Source organism: Drosophila biarmipes, chromosome 3R (assembly GCF_025231255.1).
Source record: "Drosophila biarmipes strain raj3 chromosome 3R, RU_DBia_V1.1, whole genome shotgun sequence".
Taxonomy (NCBI): Eukaryota; Metazoa; Arthropoda; class Insecta; order Diptera; family Drosophilidae; genus Drosophila; species Drosophila biarmipes.
Genome location: NC_066616.1, coordinates 18,724,685 through 18,738,363, shown reverse-complemented (window position 1 = coordinate 18,738,363; position 13,679 = coordinate 18,724,685). Strand labels below are relative to the sequence as shown.

The 13,679-nt window shown below is 43.0% G+C and overlaps 1 protein-coding gene across 3 annotated transcripts in view; it reads left to right on the top strand.

Annotated features, from left to right (window-relative positions):
• The window catches only part of LOC108025203 (uncharacterized), a 99,904-nt gene that overhangs the window by 19,818 nt on the left and 66,407 nt on the right, over positions 1–13,679 (top strand). For 2 of the 3 annotated variants that reach the window (XR_006367640.2, XM_017095548.3), the window contains exon 2: positions 5,194–5,712. The gene's annotated coding sequence lies outside the window, so the exon portion shown is untranslated. Of the gene's footprint in view, positions 1–5,193; positions 5,713–8,918; positions 9,050–13,679 lie in introns of those variants that run through there. The other variant, XM_017095539.3, reaches the window with a different exon arrangement.

The following is a 13,679-nucleotide window of genomic DNA, read 5'->3' as shown; positions in this document are numbered from 1 at the left end:
ATTTATTTATAATAATTTATTTCAATAACAACGCCGGCCATTCATCTCCCTCCTTTTTCCCATTCCCATTGCCATTGCCATCCATCTTTTTCTGGACTCGTTTTCCCCAGTGACTTCATCTTGTGTCTGGGTTATTTGTATGGGCCCGCCTTGTGTTGGGGTCGTTAAGGGGCGGAGGACTGAATGCATAAGTATTCGAATATCAATTTATGCATCTCGAGAATCGGGGAGCAGGCATATTTTTACAGTTTTACAGGCCGAATGCTCTTTGGGGGGAAAGTGTTTTTCGAGGGCAAACGAGCACCAAGCTGGGGGAATTGATTTTAAGGAGCTTAGTTTGCTAAAGAAGTGTGAGTGTAGGAAAAGCGGTTTCAAAAACAGTCGTTTCCACCTGCTATCCCTTTGTTCGATCTTCGACGCTTATGTTCATGTTTATTTAATGGCAGCCCCAAATGTCACCTTCAATTATCAGCCCGATTATGAACATTAGTTTAGTATTCAGTTTAGCCGAGAGAAAAGAGTTTCTTTAAATTTACATATTCGGGCGCTGAGAATAAATATGCGGGGAGAAATCACAAAGGTTTATCGAAGAAATCAAGGTTGTTTGTGTCTATGAGTAACAATAAAGCTCTTTTAAATGGATTTAATATTGGTTTCAAGACATCGCATACGGGATGACTAAGTTCCATTTGAGCACCGAATGCACTTAATTCCTTTTAGAAAAAAAACCTTTATTCTCTTTTCCTTATAGAAGCTTTACGGCTGCCAACTACAGGTAATTCCAGGGCTTCTTACGTTTTTGTAACATGAAATGGAAATTCGCGCTGTGAAGGGAGGGCGGTGAGACTGCTCCCCCGCCCTTTTCGGCCCGGCTCGACCTTCCAGCGTGTTTTTGTGCAAGTAATTTACAGAATAGAATTCTTGATTAAATTGGAGTACATTTCGTGTTTCGCCCCCTTCGGCTTACCGCCGACCATCTTTTCATTTACCTGGATGGCTGGCTGGGGGTGGGGTCTCGGCTGGATGGCAAGGAGTGAGCTGTTAAGGTGGGCGGGCCCCACTCCGCCCCCCGAGCACTGCGCATATAAAATGGAGCCGACGTCAGAGCCGTTTGAAGAATATTTGCTGCATATTCAAGGCACCGAATGCCCTTTGCCGCCCCCTCACCTGCCCTTTGGCAAATCCACGCCAGCCCCAGGCCCCTCCCCCTGCTTTTCCGCCCTTTTCCCAACCTTTTTGCCCCACCTGAGTTTGCTGAAACATGCGAAACTTATTTTGCAAGTTTTATGTCGACGTCGTCGAGCAGCAGCTTTTATTTTTTCTCCTTTCTTTTCTTGTTTTCTCCTTTTACATATTTTGCCCTTTTCCAGTTTTTCACATTTGGCTCTCTGGCTTAAATTACAAATACACTGGGGAAAACAGGGCTTAACGGCGTCCTTTAGAGACTGCTAATATGATAAGAAAAATAATATAAATTGAAGATTTAAAAAACGGTGGGTAAATGACCCCGTATTGGTAAACTCTTCGATTCATATTACAACATTTTTTTGAAAGGGATTTCTCCACACTAATTTACGTTTATTCAGTGTAGCGCATGCATAAAATTGGTGGCGAAAAAACTTAGAAACCCAGCGCGATTCAGGCGAGCAAGCAGGATTCAAGGGGCTCCCACTGCCACACCCACTGGCAGGCACATCCTCATCCTCGGCCGCAACCATCCACGCCCCCGGCTCGAATTGCATGGCAAGATGCCATCGCCATTTGGCTGGCTGAATCGCTGGCAGACGATGGCAACGGCCATGCCGATGAAGATGGAGCTGGCGATGGCGATGGCGATGGCGATGGCGATGGCGATGGGAACCCAAGCATAAAATAGAATTTCTAACCAGCGAGCAGCGACTCAGAGCATTCCCATTTCATGGATTAAATGAGTTCGAGTCGGGAGCGCGGGAGGGAGAACGGGTTTATCTCGGGTCCCAGCCTCGCATAACTTAGGGCCCGTTATGAGGCCCGGCGAAGGAATCCAGAACCATATACGATACGATACGATAAAGGAAAAGTGTACGACACACGGAGAATAAATATGCAAATATATATTGGTCATAAATCAAGTACTTGGAAACAAAAGTTCAGGATAAAATACACTTTTTTATATTTATAGGAACAGCGATTTATTATAAATTTATAAAGTTTATTTGCAAAGAAAAAATCGAACTTAGGCTGGATTTATGCCCTAATCTGGCTTTTCCTACACTGGATTCAAAAGTGCACTAAGCCAGTCTAATTTTACTTTAATATTCCTAAAGTCCTTTGTGTGTTTCTTGTTCGAACAGCGGCTGTAGTGATTTTTTCTCAGTGAAAGAACAAGATAAAAAGTGGCCTTAAAAGGCCTCAAGAGCGAGCATCGATAATGTGTAGGAGCACAGGAGTTCTCATGGCTTGGGACTGTTATAACCTCCCGAACGAGTTGCGCGCACCAAATACGCAGCGGGATGGACGACCTCGAGGGCAACCGCTGCAACTACGGCACAAAGGCGTTTGTTATGGTCATTAATGCTTTATTGGCCCAGAACGGACCGAGGGAATCCTGTCGCTCCAGTTAAGGCCGTGAAATATGAAATTTGAATCCCGAATCCCGAGGCCGGAATCCAGAGTACCGAAAACCAAAATCCGAAGGTCAGCCGGCAGCAATAAATTTGATCGAACTGCTCTCGTTTTCATCTGAAATCTGTTCCAGGGTCGTGTTGGCTTGACCTCTTTTTTACGGCCTATCGCTGTTATGTGAGGACATTATGGAATCCCCGGGAATCCGGCGTAGATCGAAAGAGTTCGAGGCCCAGCTGGAAATCAGATTGCCGAGAGCCCGCAGAGCCACTCGCTCCACATAAAGTGATGCGATTAATGCAGAACATGCCCGAACTCTGAACTCATCATCATAAAATCGGGGCAACGACAACTACACACGCCTCGGTGGGCGGTGGGCGGTGGGCGATGGAAGGTGGGCGGGGCTGGTGCCGAGCCAAATTAGTGCGATTCCAGATGAGACCCGGCATAACCCCATACCATCCACGGCCACACCATCTATTCACTGGGCTCCGATAATAGCAATGAAGTAGAAAATCCCGAAAAGCTCTGAAGCGCATAATGATGACGAGGTTGGGATGGGAAGCGGAGAAGCGTGGATGGATGGAAGGGGCTTCGATAGATGGGGCCGCATATCAATGCGAGGGAGGATGGGCCCGGAATAATGCCGGGCCGTCTGAAATGCCAACGAAACGGAAAACTAATTCCGCCGTTTGTCACTTAAATGGCAAGGCCGAAACAAAGGCGAGTGGGGCTGGGGAGTGTTAAGCACTCGACACAGTGGGCTGGTTGTGGGGGAAACTTAATTAGCTTAAAAACATTTCGAAGCTGCTCCTAAGAGACCTGATTTTGAGCAGAGACGATGCTGCTGCTGCTGCTGAGGCCATTAGCCAGTCTTCTTATAAATTAATTTAAATACTTGTGCAGCGGCAATTAATAAAACAGAAGCGCTTCGATTTAAAAGCAGTATTTCTCAAGTCATTATTCATATCTCTTATATTGAAATACATAATTATAAAAACATATAAAGCTCTGATCAACAAAGCACTTTAATATTTACGGTTTCAATAATTTACTTATGTATCTTTTAAATATTTAGGGAAGTGTGCATTATACTTGCAATATTTAACTAAAACTATGAAAAAAGTGGTTCCTTGAATAAAGAACTTGGGTAGTATACAATTTTAAATAAACATTTATTTATTCCTAGTTTCTAGCTTTGAACACTGATTTCCTAGATGATGTATCTCCCACCACTGTACCCCACTTTTCCGTTGATATTTTCCCAAACAAAGACACGTTCCTCGTGCTGGGCTGGGACTTTGCTGCCGGGATAAACGATTTCCAATAAAACTAAGGCCTTGCTAGTGTCCCGGAAATTCGGTTTTCGGCAGGCCCAGGAATCCCGGCCATCTCGATCCCAATTCCAGCTCCAGGTCCAACTTTGATGCTATCGCGTTCGATTGTTGATGGGTGGACTAGGGCATACACTTGGGCCCGTGGTGGAGGTCGAGGTGGCGCACGGCGGGGCATTAAATTGTATTAAAATGCGCAACGCACACACACCCACACCCACTCCCTCCCCCTGGGGTCCGTCCCCGGCCCCAAAAGTGCTCCCTGAACGCTTCTACTAAAAGACGGCATTTATTTTTAGTCGCCGCCGGTGAGCGTGGCCAAAAGTCTAGGCAACTTGGGCCGGCGACGTGGGGCATTGATGTCGGATTCCTGAACAAATGGTATTTTATTTGTTTTTATTGGCAAATGTCAACGAGGCGTCGCTGCCTTTGTTCGTCCGCGATGGAAATCAAATTGGACACTTTTAATTCTGGCAAGGGTCCTCGTTCCCCGGTTTATTGCCCGCCCGAAGAAATAGTTTCGCTAATGTGTTTTGGTATACTCATTAAAGCTAAGCGCTGATTCATTTCAAATTGCTTTCGATACAGGTTTTAAGTTTTAATTGTGAAATACTCCTCAGGCGGTACTGAGGAGTCTTAAAGGTTCGGCGGGTCTTTAATTCTCTACTAAAGTCATTTTGGTTTTAAAATAAACGCTCAATAGAATTATTGTTTCCAAAATTTCTCATTCACTTATTTTTTAAGTCTTGGAAATTATAATAATAACTTTATAAACATTTAAGCCGCTTCGGATATATAGATTATACTTTTATTATGTTTTTGACTTTACCAGTTTTTTACTTCTCAAAATTTGGTATGACCTATTTTAAAAAAACTAATTTAATTTTATGCAATTTGATTTAAAAACTATGTTGTAAAAAAAATGATTCCAAGAAATTTGGAAAAATAAGTTAAAGATATGGAATTTGAATTTAAAATTAACAATATCTAAATCGTTTTGGTTCTGTGCGATCTCTTAAGATAAAAGTTATAATATTTGTTAGTAAAACCCTCGAATCAAATATTAAACTAAAATCTTTGTTGAAATGAAAGGTTTCTTAAGTTATTTTCCCATATGTTTATATGTTGAGTCTCTATATCCTTTCCCCATAACATATACAGCATTTAATTTTTGGATTACCAATCGAGAACTCGGATTCTCCCCTGAAGTGTAATTTATTATTTTAATTAAATAAATTCATTGTTATTTTTTCAGCTCCCAAGATACCCAAGCAAAATGCCGTCGGCCGAATCGAAAATGTCGGCGAAGAAGTGGCTTTAATGGAGAGCCATGATGGCCAGGCCAAAAAGAAGAAGAGCAGTGAAGAGCGGCATGCCGTTGGAATGCGGGAGAATTGGGCTGCGTCGACGGCGACGCCGCCAGCGCTGCCTCCGCATTTCAATGGTTGCCTAGCGACAGCGGCGGCGGCAGCCATCATGGATGTGACAGAGAGCGTGCTCGCCGCCCGCTCTCCCTCTCTCGCTCGTGCCAACGGCCATTCGGCGTTCGTGTTCCAGGGCGGCCATGCTGCTCTGCTCGCCACTCACCTGCGACGTCGGCAGTTGTGAAGTTCTTGCGGCGTGAGCGAGCGAATTTCGGGCACCCGAAAAACCAGAGGCTCAGAACACAGGATTGCGAGCGGGAGGGGGCGGTGGAATTTCGCGCCTGCGTCGTTACCCAAAAAAAGAGGAAAATGCTGAAACTAAGGCCGAGAATCGAAGGAAGTTGCCCGGGGTAAGTAGCGGCTGCTAGGGGTGGCTTAGAGCGAGAGGGATGTATATCGAGCAAGGATGCGCAGAAATGCCAGGCCTAGACAATGCACGAACCAAAAGGTGAGGGTCGCCACTAAATTAGGAAGCTAGTTGGAAAACAATTTTTAAAAACCAGTTGGAGTTTTTGATTTTCAAAATTTATTTTAAAAAAATATTTAAATTTGAAAAAAAGTAAAATTAAGAAATATTTTGGTTCTTAGATAAATGCTCTACCAGTTTTTATTCTATTCCCCACATTTTTCTAAGCTCCCAGCTGAATTCCAAAACATTCGAAACTCAGTCCGTTCTCTTGCTTACCAATACACACGCACACTCGCTCTCTTCCAATTGGATTGTTTCTTGGTATGCGTGCAGCTCTCTTAGCCGGGCTCTCTTAAATTGCATATGTATTGGTGAGCTGGCGCTCTTCGCCAGTGCTCTTAGCCTCTCTTCCTTCCCTGCTGCACCTGTTCACGTGGCGCTCTTCGGCGCTCTGCCCGCCACTCTTTTTGTTTTTCTTTTTGGCGCGTTGCTTTTGGGGCTCCAATGTTTTTGTTTGCTCTGCTTTTCCCTTTCTCCCACCGCTCTCTCTCTTCGCCCGCAGTGACAGCTGCCATTTGCTTATTGGACGCTGCACTTCCCGCGCTCTTCCTCCTCACGCGCCACTCAGCTTGAAATCTTGTTAGAATTTAATAGAATCTCAAAAGTCCTGCGCAAGTTGCGCTGCTTCTGCTTTGGGGAAATGCAATTTCCTTTTTTTACGATTTCCGCCGCCTCGCCAGCTTCTCCCCACTCGCCCTGCTTATTTTTCTCGCCTTTTTTTGGGCTTGCATTCATTTTTTGAGGGGGGCTGCACCGGGGGCAGGGTGGAATATAATAAGTTTCCCGCTCGCTTGGCAACAAAGTTGAATGCATTGTGGGTGGCAAATAGCAAACAATGCCAGAGCTCTGCTTTTTGCTGATAAGAATGATTGGGGCAATCGCACAACAACATTGTTGGACAAAGTCTCCGCGAATGGCTTTTAGCTTCCCTCCCAATTGGAGGTTCGTGTCTTGGCTGCAACTGGAATTGGAAGATCAATATAATCGAAGATCATCATAATGGAAATTATTATAATGAAAAATACAGGGACAAGGGCGAGTGTAAGAAGCGTCCAATCGAGGGCAGCCGCTCGTGATAAGGTGCGGTTAATTATCATTTCCATTTCCATTCCCGATTGCCGCCCCATTCGTCACAGTTTCGCGCCTTCACCCACATAAACAATTCTATCGGATCGGAAAATACACCCATCGCCACACTCGCATGTGGAAGCGTTTAAATATATCGCATTGTTTGTTATTGAAACAATGCGCCTACACATTCAAGCCGAACACAAACATTTAGTTTTCGTCTTTTTGTTTTTATTTTTATTTTGTTTACTTCGCACATTTGAAAAGAGCGAACGCCGAGTGGAGAGGTCAAAGTTATGCATGACCTTCGCGGAAGGGAGAAACGTTTTCGTGTTAATTTAATCATTGGGCAATTTTAAATAACTAATAAATCATTTAACAGCGAACATTATTTATCAACTGATGAAAAAAATGTTTCAGTAAGAAAATGTTACATTAAGATAGGTAGAGAAGTAAAGATAAAGAAAAAATATAATATTATCAATTATAAAAAATTAAAATCACTCTTGAATTACCCAAACTGCTCAATTAATAATACGATTATTTTAAGGTCTGTTTATCTCAACATTTAAGGCGCTGTTTGGTTTTTATGGCTGGTATTACCCCTGGATAATCAGTGATTACGATAACTGGTTTCGACACAACCCTGGGTAAACATATGGGGGCCACGTTAAGCGTATATCCCGACACAAAGGCAATAAAGCATAAATGCAGAAGGCGAGGGAAATTAAGTAGGTGCAAAAGGCGGTGAATAAACAGGGGACAGTAAAAACTTAAGAGCGAAATCAATCTGTAAATTGGCGCAAATAACTCGGGCGGGACATAAATCAGGGGGCATAGCGGGTCGGCGGCGGACGCTGGAGATGAAGCCACTTGACGGGATTCCCGGATTGAAGGCGAATTCCTGGGAGGACGAGCAGCGGACGTCATAATCGTTTCAGTGACAAAGCATAAAATTTGAGTTTTACGATTTAACTGGGCCATAAAGCAACCAATTAGTGTCAGTGGCAAAGACACGGCTCGCCCGCAGGGGCGGTGTATTGGCTGGGGGCGTGGCAGTGGCGGTGGCAGTGCGTGCGGATTGAATACTTGCCTACGGTTATGAGTGTGAAATGCGTTTAATTGCTTTATGATAATTCTGACAGCCCGTTAAAAAAGGCCACAAAACCCCCAAGAAGCTTTACCGTTCTCCAACGGCTTCTGTATTTCGTTATTTACGAATTATATGGCCTTTTCCGTTCAAGTGACTTTTTAAGGAGCTGCCTAAAATACGACTTCCCACCGCCTGAAGAGCTGGAATCTGAATCTTAACCGGGCCCACGGTAGGGAGTCATAAAAGTGACGACAATTTCGTTTTATTTTTTATGACAAAGCCTCGCCTGCGGTCTCCACTCCTCCGCCTTTCCTCCGCCCAGGTGTCTCGTCCTCCGATTCGCATGTGTGTGTGCTGGCTGGTTGTGCAGGTGAATAATTTTCATTGCCGTAAATCACTGTGTCAATTGTGGTTGTAATGGCCGGCCAATGGATGTACACGAAAATGGAGACATCGACGAGGATTTATGGCCTAAAGGGGGGGCGAGAAGGAGATTCGGAATTATAAGCATGTGGATTTAATAAAGTACTAAAGGAATGGCATGCTAGAAATGGTAATTCAATTACCTTGGTATTTGTAATTTTATAGTATTAATTAAATAATATTTATCAACAACAATTAACGGGCTGAGGCTGTTCCCTTCCCTTCGCTTACAATTAACTTCAGATTCGAATTCCCCTGACCAGAATAAATTCCTTATCTCAATTAAGAGCGCTCTGTGGCCAATTCATTTGCAATCAATGCGGCCCAGTCCATACCCATGGCCAAGACAAATTGCCCGGCAATTATGATTGATGGCCCCTGATTGATTGGGGCCGAATCAAATGCGGCCTGGCCAATCGATTGCCCGCTGGCCGGGCCAAAAGCCAGCAGCCCAGTTCCACCGAGCTGAGTAGTGTTTATTTGAAAGTCAATCTCCAGTGGAAGTGCGCGGTGCCGGCTTTCAACTCCCCGAGCTCTTGGGGCCTCGAGAACCCGCTTCAGTGGTAAATAAAATGGCCAGCAGGCAGGAAATTTGAAGGCAAACAAGAGGCCACAGCATGGCGAACGCCCCAAGGTGAGTGAGTAAACAAAAATGAAGAATGTTCGCTGATTGACATTATCCGGTGCACATGTGATGCCCGGAATGGTAATTGGTAGATTGCCAGAATGGTAATCGGGAACGGGAGTGCATTTCCATTCCAGACCCATAGCCATGCCCGTACCCATGGCGTACCCAGCGCTCTGGGCCCAATCCCATTTAGCATTTCCGCCGCGGCCATATTTCAATCGGGCTGTCTTGGAGCTTCTGCGCCAGGAATATCTGATTAAGATTGGTATGCTTCGGCATAGTGTATCCCGCGGCGAGAGATACTGGGTTTATTAAGCCATAAATTAAGCAAGAATGCTTCTGTAGTTGCTTGATGGATTGCCACTGCGATCATGCTGTCGCTTTTGAGCTCTGGCTGGAATAAACTAAACTATTCGTGCTGCCCCAGCAATTTTTCATTCCGACCAAAATGACAGGAGAGAAGGAAAAATTATTTAATTTACCTAAAAGCTTTGGCAGCTGCTCTCGTTTCGTCTGCTTTTTTCCATTTTTTCGGTGCATTCCTTGCTTCATTCTTTTTTTTTTTGACAAAATGAAATATTTAAACGTCGAGGAAGAAACGGAAAATCGAGGCTAGGAAACTCGAAATATCTATGTGCCTCAGTGTTTGTGTCCGCGTGTGTATCTCGGAAATGTCTAAAAGCGTTTCAACTTTAGTTTTCGTTTCTGGTTCTGGCAGAATGCCTGCAGCTCTTTGTTGTTTGCCCCTCCATTTTATATTCTTTGATTTCGTTCAGTTTTCCATTTCCAATGCCATTCCTTTGGATCGAGAGGGGGTACACTTAAAAAAAAGAATATTAAGGATTATATCAGCTGAAGAAATATTAACTTAGGCTCTGCAATATTCTTTAAAAACCAATTAATTACCTTACTAAATACTTTTCAACAAGGTATAGTACTCCAGTTTTGGACCATTGGTTTTATTGTTTTGTCCAAAATGCTACTTTTTTGGGTGAAAAATAAAAACCTAATATTTTGGGGAAAGTCTGATATTTTTCTTTGACTTTTTTTGGTGTAACTTGGATAAAAATTGTCTGAAACCTACAACAATCACTGTTTTGGATAGGTAACAAGCTAGATAATTAGACGGAGTCATTTTTTAGGTGATTCTAAAAACTAAAAATATTCAAAAATTTTCACTTTTTACAAAATTTTTTTTTTGTGCAAAAATTGGTCAAAAAATCCTTTTTTAACTGTGAATGCCAATTGATTGGAAATTTTATCACGAGTTTAGCAAGGTACAACAATCCATTTTTGTACCATTACTTTTATTTTTTCGACGAAAATACTGATTATTTTTGAATATAAATTAAGATTTATGATTTTTGTCCGAAAATCTATATTTTACGTTTTTTAGGTGTGAGGGCCAATTAACTAGGAATTGCTTCACGAGTTCAACAAGGTTAAACTTTCCGCATTTGGACCATTCCTAAAAATCTTTCTTTAAAAAATTCTTTAAATTTTTACTACATATTTGATACTGAATTCAAATATTATAACTTTCTTTTATTTTTTAAATTATATTTTGATTCGAAATATTTTTTTTGCCTGTGCAGATATCATCATCATTGGTCGACTATTGTGTTTTCCTTTTGTTTTTCTTATTTTCCTTTTGCCAATTTTTGCTTCATTTCTTGGCAGTCCCCTCGTATCCCCCGGATACACCTTCTCACTCATTCTCAACTCGTGCTCGTACTCGTCTCCTTCGCATTTTCGTTTCGCATCATAATTTTCCGTTCAACGCCAACAAAAGGAAAACGACATTGAAAATCACGTTCCTCGGAAGTGGAGAAAGGAGCTGCGAATTCCTTGGGATGGGTTCTAGCCCTCTCCGCACTCTTCTGGCCAACTCAACCGGCTGGAACGCCCACATAGTTCGTGTTTCGTACTTAGTTGGTAGCCAACCTCCTCCGTAGATATATATAAATTGGTCTCCAAGGCCCCACTTTAACCGGGGACTTTTCAAATGTGCTGTAAGCCAAGCACGCGCCAATAAACGGGGACCGAGGGGCAAAGGCAAACTTCAGATTTCCGTTACGTGTTCTTGGCCATTTACCGAGCTGCCAGGCTCACCGATTCCATTTATCGGCCATTAATTTAATGCACCAACTAATGCTGATCTACCCAACGTAAATCGGTTTAGTTTACGGTGGTGAACCCCTTCGTTCTGTTAAACTAACTTTACTATCGGACCTTCCTTACAGGGCAGTATAAAATAATATAAGCTCTTAGAAAAGAATTTACCATCATAATAGCATCTCAATCCATCTTCATTATCCATATATTATTTGATTCATTATTGCTTTTGTGTTCCCGAAAGCAAAGGCGCTCTTATCAGTCTCTTTTAAAGCGATAAAAGGCAAATAAAGCTGTCATATAATAAAAACAGCTCAGATTACCAAATTGAATTATATGGCGTCGTTATGTTTTAACAAATTGAAGCGTGTCAAGATGAAAAATATACAATAATTGTAATAAAAACATGAAAAACAATGGGCACCCCCAACCGAAATTGTAAGACTTGAATATCGGATAGTAATAAAATAAATATTTATTGTAACAGATTGTTTTACAATAGAGTCAAAATTGTTTCTCTTTTTTTCAACGCAGTAAACCATATAATATTTCCATTCAACAGAAAACAATGAGCTTATCCCCACTTATAAACCACTAATAAATAATCTGAATTCCCCGCTGAACGCATCCAATAATTGGGGCGATAAGAAAAATATATATTTCTCTCTCCGGCAGCGAACAAAATATTTTGCTCTCGCATTGGGGCCATCGACTTTATTAAGTTTTGAAAGTATTTGCATTAGTTGAATCTAGCTGGGGAGCGGGCAAAAGCTCAGCGGAGGGAAAATTATGACGGGCTGATTGGCTGAGTGACAGACTGACGGACGACGCCTGATGAAAGTTGGAATATTCCTGAGCTGCTGCTTATCGGGAGTATAAAAGCAAGTGATCCAGCAACCGGGGAATCCACGAGCTGCACATCCCCCTCCCCAATCCACCGACTTTGGCCAAGGAATTGTTGTCTTCGCCATAACCCGGAGATGATGAAGTCGACGACTGGGTCGCCATGATGCGATATGGCCACCGCGTTGCATTCAGCTCCAGCCAAAGATACACACGTTTAGCTACAGATACTAGCAGGCAGATACAGATACGTATGTACGTTCAAAGGCCACATGTGCATCGCACTTCCCACTGCCATATGGTGTGGATTCTAGGGAGAACTTTCGGTGTGGCGTCATGTGCCAGAATTTTCTTTGGCGGTGGAAAGGCGAGCGATTTCCCAGGGGTCGTGGCAGCGCGAAATCCCGCACATGCGCACAGTGGGCCATTTACAGTGGGCAAATGGGTGGTTGGAATGTGGACGTGCTGCCGGTCGAGTGGGGCAAATTGGAACTGGTTTTGGGCCCAGGCCACACGCGATGCCTGATAAAGGCTGAATTTGCAATCCACTCAAAAAGGCTCTTTGGCAATATGCTAAATTACCACCAGAAGAGTCAGGGAACTTTGGCCAAATGTGTCCTTCAAATGGGGAACGAAGACTGGTAATGACAGCATGACAGCTTAGGAAAACTCTTCTTAAAAAAATATACATATAAAATATCAAAAAATATGACATCAAAAGTGTAGTAACATAAAATTATATATAATTTTTAAATCATTAATAGTAAATAATTAAATAACATATTAAACTGTAGATAATCTTTTGATTAAGCTTTCTCCCTGTGTAAATCAAATGTGATTATGATAAGATCACATTTTAAATAAAGTTCTTCGATCCTATCTCTAGTATGTCATCATCCTGTAAGAGAAACCTGAACCATTTGAGCTAAAACATGTATTGCATATAGAAATGGCTTCCCATGTACCATTCATGCACTTCGGCTACTGTAGAACTCACTTCACTTAAGGAAATTAGTTTAACGAGTATTTAAACCGACGGCAGTTTAATGAATAACGAAACTAATGCTCAGGTGGATCTGTCAGTGCTGCGTGCAAGAGAGTTACTCGTTATTCCGGTAATAAGGAGAATAAAATATTTAAACTTACTGCCGAAACCCGTTCCTTCCCTCCATGCTGTCGATAGGGAATTATTTAGCCAAAGCCGCGCCGCTTACCGTAAATTGCAATTTATGCCCAGCGGCAGGCCGACTTGCATCCGGCAACCAGTTTGACGACTCTGGGAGAGGTTGTCCCAAAACGAAGCGAAACGGAGGCTCCATTTCGACTCGAATGAAGTAGTCACAATTGATAATTGTTCGATCGTATCGCCGCATCTGCATCTGTTATTTTTGGGTTCGTTGATCCATTCGAATGGCCGCCATGCGCCGCCATCAAGTGTCCGGGATTCGCATTTGGTTTCCATAACTTTTACGACCCTGGACACTCCCACCCACTGCCATCCACTCCCGAGATGGTCAACTGGGGAACTATTATAATGCAGCGCATCGCAAGACGGCGCGGAATCAATTGTCATAACAGACAGTCCAGTCCGTTTAGAGAGTCCAGAGGCAGCTGAGGCAGATTGCTTTACGAGGGCAAATATTTGTGCTGCCTGTCGGCATGTGGCATCGAGTATACA